At 37.0% G+C, this 13,460-nt stretch overlaps 1 protein-coding gene across 2 annotated transcripts in view; it reads left to right on the top strand.

The window, feature by feature from the left end:
* The window catches only part of RSPO2 (R-spondin 2), a 98,516-nt gene that overhangs the window by 67,147 nt on the left and 17,909 nt on the right, over positions 1-13,460 (top strand). The window lies entirely within an intron of this gene.

Below are 13,460 nucleotides of genomic sequence, written 5' to 3'. Positions count from 1 at the left end.
AAGTTTCCAAGATTTGACTGGACAAAGCCTTGAATAATCTGGTCTGAATGGTCTTGGTGCTACTGGGAGCAGGAAGTTGGACTGGGGACAAACCTGGATGATTCTGCTGCTGTGAAAGGCAGAATGTGCTGTGGGTTTAGGATAAAAGAAGACTGTTCTTCCTGTTCGAGCTTTGCAAAATTTCTGACATCTTCTACTCCCAATTAGAGAGAAGCTGGAATGACTGATCATAAGGAAAAGGAACAAAACAAGTCTTTACCTTGTTTGTTATAATGCTGAGATCTCTTAATTTGGCCTATTTTATTGACACTGAAATACATGCAGAGTATGTCTAAAGTTTTGAATATAATGCTAACTGTGGTTCCATAAATTTCTGAGTTTAGCTTTAATCAGTATGGAAGCTTATTTGGAAGTGCTGATTTCTTAGTTTACTTTATTATTGTTTGACCTATTCACTTACCTGTCTTTGGCTGAATGCTGCATACGTGTAATTTCAAAATCTTGCATAGGATATAAAAGATACATAGCATAATGTACCTTTATTTTAACTTAATGCACTATGGCAGTCTAAGAAAACATGGAAAGACCAGCAGAGGTACTGTAGAGATGCGGTATATAGAACTGAATTTTAGTTTTAGATTTGCTTTGATTTTTCAAGTCTTAAAGTCCAGTCTAATTTGTTGGCAGTTTTAGTAACTTGAGAATTTCATTCCATTGTTAGCTAAGTCATGACATAGAAGCACATGGCAAGTTATAGATAAAAGAAAATGATCCTACTTCGAAAAGATTGTCTTATAAGTTGAGGCACGATCTGAAAAGGGATGGTAGCAAACAGTATTGTGGTTCTGGGAAAGATGGCAAGATTACAAACAGTAAGATCTTACTGCTTTGGTTAGTATCGCATGATTCTTGAAGACATTGGAATATTATTTATCACAGTAATACTAATAACTAGTGTTTACAAGTCTTAGCAGCATTTTAAACAAGGCTGTTGCACATAGTATTTACAATATACTGTCACTGCCTACTGCAACTCTCTGTTAATTTTGCAGAAGCATTGGACCAAATATGCCCTTTTCTGCCCACAGCAGACAGGTAGGAACTACACTAAGTGCAGCTCTGCTGAGCCCTGGCTCTGCTAGAACATTGGTATCACCAAGCAGGCTTGCCTCCTTGATGTGTTCTGTGAGCACCAATTACGCTCTGACCAAGAAGGCTTGGCCTTAGCTTGTCTGAAAATATAACCCATAATTTTCAGTTACAAAGCATGGCTCAAAGCTTCTGAAGGAAAAAAGGGAAAAATGTTTCAGCATCCGCAGAGAGCTTACAAGAAGTAAACACCAAAGACACTTCTTTGCCCAGTGCAGGTTGGGAATACAATAGTGTGAGTGGTTTAGTCTTTGGCCATTGTGCACATTTTGTGAAGGAGGGAGCAAGAGGGAGCCAAGGAGGGACAAGATGAACATAGTTTGGAGACTTTCCAGAAAACAAGAACTGTTTTATAATGTGGCTTAACCCTCGGAGACTGGCATGCTTGTTAGTAAGTTTGTTCAGGAAACAAGCTTTTGTCAGCTGCAGAATCTGCTGGTCTGAATAGTCAACATCTGCTCCGTGCAGAGAATGTTGTGCTGAGCATATTAAAATGGGGTTTTTTCTACCCTTTAGCTGATGACATTCAGAAGGGACTGCTGCAGGTGAGAATGAATAGTAAAGGAAATCCAAACCCTAAGGAAAATGAAATCTGTAATACTGGTTACTTCAGTGAGAGTGCCTGCAACTAGACTTTCAGTATTCTAAATAAATGCACGTTGGCAAGAGGTATTGCTATATTATCAATAGTTGATAGGTTTGTGCCAGCTTCTAAAAAAGATTGTAATTTCTATTTGGTGACAGTAAAAAAAAAAACATCAAAATTGAATTAGTAGTTCAGGTTGGAAAGCACCTCAGAAGGTCATCTACTCCAGCGCTCCTGTTAAATCAGGTCAGCTGGGAGAAAACCAGGATTAGCTATTGCTCTGACGGTCCTCAGAGATTAAATATTTTTTCCTTTTTTGGTCATGGCTCTATTCCTTTTCATATGTTTAGTTGTGAGATGCTGATTTAGAAATTATAGGAAAAATGATGTTATTTTTATTTGTTTCTAACTGAAAAATATAAAAATGCAAATTTGAAATTACATTTTCATGATGTTTGCATTCATTTACACTTACATGTGAAAACTTATATAATGAACATATGTGCCTGTGTTGGAGCACTTCTATACCTGATGACTTTTAGATTTGCAGATAAATGTTAGACAGTGTACATCTCAGCCAATAGGATACTATAAAGTAACTGAAATATAGCAAGAAACTGATTTTTCTTTTCTGCCCTAAAATACAATATTTTATATTACTTCTTTTTTCTTAGAAACAAAAAGCCCTATACTAACATTTCTTGTGTGTTTGCCTTCTTCTTCCATCCTGCATCAGGGATAAGAGAATTAGAAATCTGTTGGTAGAGTGTTCTTCTCCATACTTTCTTATCAAAGCAGTAGAGACATTTAAGGTGTGTTAATGATGAAACATGAGCAGATAAGTTCTTTCCTTAAAACTGATGAACAAAAAATCTGTTAGATCCTGACAACCCAGTATGCAATGATGATGTTTGCAGCCATAGGAGAGAGATACAGAAAGATTAATATAAATGTATTTTTCAGACTGTAATTTGTGTGTTATTTGGTCATACAAATGAGGAAATATGTAATTTAACGAGTCTGTGAAATCCTGTTCTGAAACTTCCCTTGCAGACAGAATGTTTCAGCTGAATTTGTGTTACAGCACTTATTTAAAAAAGCCCCTCTACCCAACAACAAAAACCTGGAATACATGCAGAAAAGCAAATGCATACACATGTATGAGCTAAGATGTTAAATAACTGTATTACACATATATTTGATTCATATTCAGTAAAATAAGTTCAAGTATAAACTTGGTGTGACTTTTTAAAAATTGCTGTGATTTTTCTATTACTTTGTTGGAAGCAATCCATTCCCTAGTTATTGTCTAAAGAGAAAATGCAATCTGGTTAGATTCGCATCTGAAAAGTAGTCAGAAATAGTTTTTATAAGCTATATTAACTTGGAACAGCAGTTTCAGTGGCAGTTATATTTAATTCTAAACCCAAGTACTATCTGTCAAGGACCAACACCCAGGTTTCCTTTGCACATTTTGAAGGAATGACTCTGCTGTTATTAAATTACGTCACAATGCTTGATGGTCTAGATGGCTCTCAAAGCTCTGTGAACAACATATGGCTGTTGGTTAATCATCCTCCATTTTCTATGTGTTTAAAATAAGTTAAATTAAGCAGCCAAACAATTGAGTGCCCTGAAAAATATCGACACCTATTGAAAATAACACTTCCAAGATTTGGGTAATTGGTATTTACTCTTCGCTTGTTCCCATTCAGCATTCACAGAATTTCTCAAAGTTTGAGGGGTTTTTAACCTCTGGGTTGGTATTTCCCTTAAAATCGGTATGTTGGATCTTGCATGGAAGTCGAGGCAGCTTGATATTAAGTCACAGTGTGCCTACAAACCTTTTTTGGTGATTTAGTCCAGATAAATATTACAATGGATTACAACTGCAATTATTAAAATTTGAGGGTTTGTGTGAATATGGTGAAATAATGCATTGCTTACACTGAAACCTGTAACTTAGATATAAGTAGCCTAAATTTCCTTGGAGTACTCTTGTAGTGAAATGTGTTTCTGGTTTGTTTGCTTATTTAGCTGATAGTTCAGGTTTTGAAAGGTTTTAAGAGGCTTAATTTTCTTTGACTTAAGCAGAATTTAAAAATTCGTTGTTCTTTTTAAGACTAGAAATGAAATCTGTCTAAAGTGACCTTTAGAGGATAACTTTGGAGACATTAGCAGAAAATTTTTGTGTAAAAGAGTTGTTGTCATCTGATTTCTGTTTTCATTTTCCTTCTTTAGTACCACTACCCAAAACATATCTTGTAATGGACTATATATACCTGAGTGCAAAGTTTTAGCTCTACATAACTTATCAGGACACACATGTGGAAATTCACCTATTTTTTTATCATATTGTGGCATGATACATTTTCAACTTACTTTCAAAGAATTATCAGGGAGTTACTGGCAGTAGAGAAATGCCAACTCAAGTACATTTTTTCCTTCTTTCTGAAGGAATCCTATCCTTCAATCCTTTTTAGTTAAAGTAATAGGAAATATTTTCTTGGGAAGACTTTCACATAGCTTTTCCAATCATTAAAAGGTTGTATGCACAATTTATTTATTGCCATTATTATAGCTTAGACCAGATAAGTACTTTCAACATTTGTGTTTCCTTAAGTATTTCAGAAGTAGCCTGAATATCATGTGATGCAGTGTCTCCCATGGGAGTTATCTGGTTTTAATGAATAACCGAGTAAGTACCAGAGTGTAAATCCTAGTAAATGACCAGAGCGTGAGTTAGAACTGTCCCATGGCAATTACACAGTTCAGGGTTTTTAAAAATGCTGAAAGAGAGCCAGGTACTAATTCACATGGAAATACAAATACTGAAGAGCTGCAGCTGATCCAAGTGCACAGATTGCATTTGTCCATAAAAAGTACCTGAAAATTTTTATTGTGCATGCTCTTATGAAGTAAATCCTGCTGTATTTGTCTTTTGCTTATTCTGAAACTGCAGTCCACCTGTAGAAGGCAAAGCCATATACTTAATTATTTGAGTCTCAGCCAGACAGCTTTTTTTATACATTGTAGTCTCAGCCATGTCAGTTGCGGCAAAGAAGCCAGCAAACACTCACCTACCCGAGATTAGTTTTTCCTCCCTGAGGATCAATTGAGGCACAGTTGTGTGTGTGTCCTCTCCCAAACCGCAGGCCTAGGTGTGGCAGGTCTGGAGAACCATCTGTTTCAGGTGTGGCATGAGTAGAGTGCAATCAGCCTCACTCATTTTTAAGGATTCATTAAGGTTTTCTTGCACAGAAGTGTCTTCTTAATTAATAAGCATTTTTTGGCTATACAGATATTATTTGTTTTCACAGCATTGATATAAGAGCCACATCCTGATGTAGTTCTGGCAGAATTTTTGGTTGGGTGTTTCAGATAGTCCTCATCTTTTGCACAATTCATCTCTCCAGCAGAACATGTGCTAACAGTGGTAGTGTTTGGATAATGAAAGTGTTAGTCCATAAATAACAGCAACTGTGACTGAAGTAGAAAGATTTCATCATAATATAATATTTAGAAAATATGCAGTATTCGTACATGCAACATTTAGATGCTGCCTGCCTCATCATTCTTAACGATGGTATAAGACAATACATATATGACTGCATGTTGAGCTGTGATCTGCAGGCCTGGTTTTGTGACAGAAATGAGATTCTTTGGGTGCACGTGTGACCACCAACAGTTAAATTATCAGTTTAAGCAGATAAAGCTTTCCAGCTGAGCCATAACTAACTGAGTGCATACTCCTTGCATGGTACCAATGCAAAGTAAACTGTCTATGCATACCTAACCCTCTGACTTGCAGTAGGCTAGCAGTGTACACACAACTAATTACAGACGCTTTGCTGTTAGCCTGGGAACTCATTACACTGCTGTAACTTGATTTATTGTGGTGGCCTGTCTGTACCCTTTACAATAGCTTTCTTTTTCTGGAGAATCATTTTGAACGCTCTGTGGCCCACTTGCTTGATAGCCAGTGCAACGTAGGAAGGTCTCAGTTGACTGGAGGTTGGCAAATGTGATGCCCATCTACAAGAAGGGCCGAAAGGGTGATCCAGGGAACTATAGGCCTGTCAGTCTTCTCTTGGTGCTGGGGAACATTACGGAGCAGCTCATCTTGAGCACCATCACACAGTGTGTACAGGACAGCCAGGTGATCAGGCCCAGTCAGCATGGGCTTATGAGAGGCAGGTCCAGCTTGACCAATCTGATCTTCTATGACAAGGTGACCTGCTTGGTGGATGAGGGAAAGGCTGTGGATGTTGTTTACTTGGACTTTAGTAAAGCCTTTGGCAGCTTTTCCCACGGCGTTTTCCTGGAGAAACTGGATGGGGCATATGCTTTCCTGGGTAAAAACTGGCGCTTAGGTTAATGATTGGACTCAATGGTCTCAAAGGTCTTTTCCAACCTAAATGATTCTATGATTCTAACCTAAAGTAAGCCAGGACAGGAGTCCCATGGATTCAGACTGAATTCAGCAGAAATTGCTTCCTCCTATCGCACAACCAGACAGGACAAATCTGGAAAGTAAAGAGGAATAGAGAGGAGAATGTAAGAAATAAACAGTTATGACTTCTTCCTGTTCTTTGGCTCCTTAGGCAGAAAAAAAAATCACATAGAGACATTTGAGTCCTAATTAATGGTTTTGTTGTCTGAGTACTAAAGGTAAAGCCTATCCACATATGCTGCTTCACTGACTGGATGCCAATGCCTTTTAAAATCTGACACACAAGGGGCATGTCTAAGTGATGTGTAGTTCAGAGGCTCCCAAGCTGGTGCTGCACATGGTAGCTCAAGTAATGAAAACAATTTAAAAGTGTCAGCATGATGCTGTGCAAGAGTTAATTACCCCTGCTGAGAGATAGGATTTATTAGGTCTGGCACGTTGCTGTGCAGATATAGTGTTTTCAGGCCACAAGGTACCAAGTTTATGGTAAAGAACTGTGATTTGCTATATGAATGCATAGCTCACAAGTGCTAACTTGGGGGACTTGTCCTCTTCTGGGGTTTATTCAGTGGCGGAATACAGGGAGATAAGTCTTGAAGGAAAGGAAGTTGGTTTCAAGGTCATTACAAACCGTGTCAGTTTTATAATACAAAATACTGACATTCTGATGTAATGGTCAGAATCAATTTTGCATAATCATTGAAGGTGATTAAGTATATATTTGCTGCAGGACTTATGCATAGATGCTATCAGCTGTAACTTGCAATACCCGGTGCATGATTATTCTGCCACCAGACATTGTTAATCGGCTCTGCAATCCAATGCCAGCTTGAGCGTAGGCTGCAGTAATACCCCTTCTGAGAGCAGTGGATCATCAGTCCCAGACATATAAATGGAAAAAATCCCGTGAGATAAGATTCATTTTCTCTTGCAGCTGTGGCAAGGAAAAGGAGAAAAGGGATTTATCATTTCTGCAGAACTTGGTAATAGAGGTGGTCCAAAAACCAGCAAAGTGTTTTGTAAGAAGTTTTATAACATGCTGCATATTTCTTTCAACTGGAGTTTTTTTATTAAATAAGTAATTGTCCTTAAAATTTCAAGCTCCATAGAAAAGTTGATTCATACATCTTTTCTAAAATAATGTTTTTCGGGTGGAGTATCTTGTGAAAGAATAATGCATTGCTTTTCCCATTCCTTTTCTTCCAACCATCCGAATTGTTTTTTTTCACGGAGATAAAAGAAATTCCATTTCTTTGGAGGGAACGCCCTTCCACCCCCCTTTTATTACAATGTCATAGATTTACAGTATCCCAAACTACAACTCAAAAAAACCCAACTATTTGAGTATAGAATAAGAATTTAAACAGCATTGTTAGTTTGGAGTTATAACTGTCTGAGTTATAACTGTCTGCATCAGTGTGTGCACTTCAAACCTGGGAGTGATGTGTTGCAAAAGAACCACTTAAATTTTATTTTTACTCTTTTTTTAGACAGTTGTCTTAAGTCAGCATCTCCATTTCATTTTTTCAGGGCTATTAAAACAGGTTGTGAGTCTATTGATAGGGGTGTGTTGTGGTTTATTTTAATGTGAACCAACATTTCATGCAATTATGCAATTAATTGTGTAAACTGTCTAGAACTGTTCAGTACATGGTAAAGACATCATGTCAGCTCTCTGGCAACTGAATTGTTTTGCCTACCTTGTATACTACTTACACGATTTTTTCTCATGAGTTAAGAGTTTTAAATGTTTACCAGAACCCTGCATCTCATTTAGGTATTCATATGAAAACTCTAATGTATAATAATTGTCATATAATTTGTGAAGAACAGAATGTTGCTGTGTAAGACTGTAGATCTGTCATATTTCCAAAGAGCTTACTTTCATGGTATTTATGTAAAACCTAGTCAGCAGCAAAAAATCAAGTGTTATTAATGGAGGAACACTTCAATGCAATGAACTAGCATGTTAATTTGAGGGGATTAGAAATTTGTATTCTAGTTTAGGCTCTGGAAATGCTAACACAATTCATTGTGGCTGAGCTAAATAATGGCTGGTAATTTGCTTCCTCGGTTCCTGTCAGCAGTTTCCTTTCTGTTGAGTAGGTATGACTGCGTGTCCTCAAGGAGATTGCACTAAAACCAGTTATGATATAGGCAGGCTTTCCAAATCCTTTATTAAGCACAGCAATTTCCTGCTACAGATAAAAATACTTCAGCCTTTAGTTCTATTTACATTCTGCTAGTAAGAAGTAGGTTGGTTTTTTTTTGAAAAAAGAAATTTAAAGGGGAGTTGAGTTGATTGAAGTTGTCCTATTACATTAGTGCTCATTAATTCAGTGTTCAGCAGAGCCAAATTTAAAATAAAAAATGCCCATTTTAAAAGACCGTGGAACGGTAACGATGCCACCCTGCTACCAAACACATTAGATTCTGAAAGCCTAGTGCTTTCTGATTGTCCAGAGCAGTCGCAAGGGGAAAGTGTGGGAGGTTTCAAGCCTAAGCCATTTTACAGAAAATGAAGTGATAACAGTTACTGCCGTTAGCCATGTGACTCAGTAGGACCTCGGAGAAAAATTGTTTATGCTTGGCAGAAGTTAATACTAAACAATCTCCATAATCTCATATTTGCTAGCAAACATATTTTCCCATTAAAAAGGAGCTAAAATGTACTTACGGTGATCTTACACCTCTGAAGATAAGTGCAAGAGGTGCTTTGTCTAGTTTGGAAGTTTTGGAGTGTTTTTCTGCCAAATTAAAAAAAACAACAACCCAAACTCAGATCTAGATCTTCCTTGCTTGAAGCTTCATACAGTTTAGTACAGCCTAGCTTTATCTTGGTGGAAAAATAACAGAAAAATGAGTATTTAATAATGTATATAATATTAAAATTTGGAAACTTTTTGTTTGAGCTACTGTAGCTCATGGGGACAACATATTATTCTACTTTGATTTTTATAACTGTCAACATGTTTGGCTAAGACACATTTTTTTCTAAATAGGTTTGACATCATTCATGTTCTTCATTTATACCTAAAACTTACCATGTTATCCCCAAAAGCTAATGCTCTGGGTTAAAGAGATGGGGACAATAGTTGATTGCTTATATATAAGACAAATATTAACATGCACGGCTATATGCCTAGAAGTAAAGTTTTTCTGTGCTTCCAGCCTTCCTAGTTATTTCCTAAATCCCGAAGATACTTGCATCTAGAATAATTTGAATCTGTAGTTATTGATACTTCTTTTAGCTATTGTTGTTAAGGCTTTCAAAACTTTGTTCCATAACAATTTTGTTATTAGCAGGCCCTACTGAGTGCTGAGCACTTTTGAACATTTGCTACTGAAGAGTATCCTTTCAGCAGGATGAGTGTGTTTTAAGAGATTCTTACGGCTTTTTTTCCAAATGCTTTACTGAATTCTGACTTGCTGTTCTGCATCCCTTGGGGGTTTGTGAAAATGTCCATCATAAACTTAGTCTTTTTCTGCACAAAATAATGGCATTCTAGAGTGTGTGGTGGGATTATTGCAGTCATATTTCTCCATACTAAAATTCAAGATTGTAAAATGATAGATTACGAATAGTTTTATAGAATATGTTCTCTCTTTTTTTTCAAGAGTTAAATTAGGGGTGGAATAATGAAAAGAAGAATAAGGGACAGGGATTTCTTTATTGTAGCTACCTGTGAATTACTTGTTAGTTTGGAATAATAACAGTGCAGTATGTCTTTGAATACAGTCAGGATATTAACCTGCATCCCTAGAATCCTAACCATGACTTCAAGAATATTTATCTTTCTGTATCATTGCAAAAAATCTTGACCATGATTTAATTTATCTTACCCTTAAAAGGAAGGGATAAACATTTAACTAGGTAATAGAAACATGTAAAATCTTGCCTTGAAGTCATGCTATAAGAACAATCTTTATCCAGTTTTTTTGAGCTTCCAGTACTGGCTAAAAGTGGGAATTGCAGAACCATATGAAAATATTCAAATTGTGGTTAACGTATTGTGTTTTGTTTTGTATGATTATATTGTTATTCTACTGTGTATAATTGTGTAACTTGATATACAGCAATTTTTCTAAATGTCAAGATGTGGCTAGTAAATAACCTTAAAACTCCATTTCATGGTTACTACAATAAATGAGTTTCAATGGAATAATGCTGTTTGGAGAGGAGACATAGCTGTTGCGCACACTGTGTATTTTTGTTGGGACTTTTCTACTTCTGGGTGGTTGTTTTTTTCTTTTACTTAGCTCTCTAACATAGCCACAAAAAATTTGATATGTTTTTTTTTAAGTCACTTCAGGGAAAAAAAGTCTGATAGTATTTCATAATGTTCAGTTTAAATCTTATGCATAATTTGTCAGACCTGTATTAAGACAAGATTTGATACTCTTGTTTTATGGAGAAACTCTGCACGCAGGATGCTCAGACAAAGACTGCTCTTGTACAAGTGCTTGCATATTGCATACTGAAAATCAAAACTCCAAGCTGTAGTAGCTTTACCAAAAACTGAATTTTCAAAGTTGCTGAGCATGACAGATATGCATAGTGTTATCAGTTTTCTGCCTTCTGATAAAATTATTGCAATACTTTATTTTAAAAATAATATATTAAATCAATTATTACTTCATTTTGAGGGTGATTATAAAAACATCGCTTAACATAAATTCACCAAAATGATATTCCCTCTGCCTTTGGTTATGCCTAATGACTACCAGGCTCCTGGCACATTTCAAAACTATTTCTGGACATTTCCAGTTCTCCTGCGTGCTTTCTTCTTCCTTCTGTCTTTGGCACAGTTTTCCTTCTTTCTTCCCGCTTCCCTGTTTTTCTTCTGCTTCCTATGCTCGAACTTCATTTTTTTTAATAATCAGAGTTTTCAACTGTGTATATATGCCTCTTCTATTTACTCATTAGTTCTGTAATTCACTCTTTCTGTTTTGCAAGCTATCTTTCATTCTGTTTGAAATAAATTTATGGATGTAATTAATCTAGGCTGATAATATCCCTTTTATCCCTTTTAGCCTACAACATAATTTTGATGTTTGGTCATGATACTGTTTTGTATTTTATAGTAACAAGTAAAGGGGATATATTTTTATAACCTTTAAATAAGAGCTCTCAATATATTTATATATTTGAGCAATGTGCCATTACAGCAAAGAAGGCTTAACAGTGTCCTGGGCTGCATTAGGAGGAGCGTTGCCAGCAGGCTGAGGGAGACCCTTTCCTTCTACTCAGCACTGAGGAGGCCACACCTGGAATTCTGCATCCACCTGCTCCTCAGTACAGGAGAGATGTGAACATACTGGAGAGAGTTAAACAAAGGGCCACTACAATGATGAAAGGGACTGGAGCATCTCTCCCATGAGGAAAGGCTGAGGGAGCTGGGACTGTTCAGTCTGGAGAAGAGACAGCTCAGGGGGATCTTATTAATGCATGTAAATGCCTGAAGGGAGGGTGCAAAGAGGATAGAGCCAGACTCTTTTCAGTTGTGCCCAGTGACAGGACAAGAAGCCATAGGCACAAACTGAAACAGGAGGTTCCCTCTGAATGTCAGGATACACTTTTTTACTGTGAGGGCGACCGAGCTGAGTGGCACATGTTCCCCAGAGAGGCTGTGGAGGCTCCCACCTTGGGGATAGTCTAAAGCTGTCTGGACTTGGTCGTGGGCAACCGTCTTTATGTGGTCCTGCTTGAGCAGGAGGGGTTTGACCAGATATCCTCCAGAGGTCCCTTGTAACTTCAGACATTCCCTGATAGACATAATTTGATTTCAAAACACAACTTGAAATGGCGCAAGCTAACTATAAATTGTTATACTATCTATCTTTAAAAGCAAGAAAGTTGCCAAAGCTAGAAAGTTCATGTTTTATTGAATTAAATATATAGTTCTCCATTAGTAAGATCTGATGTTTTAGTCCAGGTGTGGATACTGCTGTACTGGGGAAGGGCCATTTATAAACATGATGGGTGATGGGAAGCTGTACAATTCACTGGAACATTGAGGGCTATTGTGGAGAAGATTTCTGAAATCTGTGGAGCACTATCGAAAAAAAATTTATTGAGAACTTACCTAAGGTGTAGTAAAGCCAGCAAAATATCTGCAGCTTATTTGATGTATCTGAAGGTAGAATATATTTTTCGTTACACTGTGTATGCTCTTTCCTTACATCTGAGCCACTAGCATAATTTTTTTTTCTTTTTTACTATCCTAAAATATTTCCTCTATTTTACAGTCACTCTATCAGTCTCTGTCTTTCTGCTATAATAATGATAATAATATAATAAGTGACTGTAGAACCTAAAAAGATTCCTTCTGCCTTTAAATGCCAATATTAAAGCCTGAAATCCATTAGTCACTTGTACTTTGTTTCCTAAGTTGCCCTACATCTTAATCTTCTCAAAATAACATTTTCAACTGAAAGTGGTTGAGGTGGGGGGACATTGACAGGAAGGCACTGTGGTTAAAATTCTCTTTTAAAATGCTTACCGAACCCACCATTGTCTTCTGTGTGTAGTTTCTTACTGCAAAACGCCTAGATGATTTGGCTGTGTTATATTCAACTGCACATCTGCAACAAACAGTTATCATTTGCATTAGCACAATAGTTGGCTGAATAAGCTTGCCTCAACGCAGAATATTAACAGATGCCTTTCTCTTTTCTGACTCCATTTAAGCACAGGGAAAATAATTTTGTTTCCTTTCCCAAAGATGGTGGAGCTCTTACTTCAGAGTGTTGTCTGATCTAGTCAGCTTATAAGAGAAGAAATCTTAACCACTCATTTTATCAGAAATTTACCAATCTCCGTGTGCTTTCATCTCTTGTAACTAACATTCTGGGCCAGTGTTTCAAAACTGTGAGTAACTGAAAGCCTTAAGCAAAAATATGCAACCCTTTTCTATAGTAGTAAATCTAGGATAACTGAAATGTAGGCATTAGGTGCCTGATTTGAAGGGAATTAAATTAGAGGTGGAGTGCTGCAAGTATTTATGGATGATATACTATGGAGCTAAAAGTTTTTCAGTGGCAGCCTCTGTATGACTACATGGTGCCGTAAGCTGGCATTGCAAAAGATGTAGGTTTGTGTCCTGTCATGTCAGAAATGGACCTGATATGCAAGGCCGTGAGATACTAAGTATCCTGAATTTAGTGTGATAGCACTGTTATGGTCAGCTATAACTCCAGTCTTTCTTCTGGTCTCTATTAGTCTCATCTCACACAGCAGTTCAGGTTTTTCTTTATCGTTTCTGGCCTCCC

The sequence above is a fragment of the Calidris pugnax genome, unplaced genomic scaffold (assembly GCF_001431845.1).
Source record: "Calidris pugnax isolate Ruff unplaced genomic scaffold, ASM143184v1 scaffold41, whole genome shotgun sequence".
NCBI lineage: Eukaryota > Metazoa > Chordata > Aves > Charadriiformes > Scolopacidae > Calidris > Calidris pugnax.
This window is presented reverse-complemented; position numbering and strand designations above follow the sequence as displayed.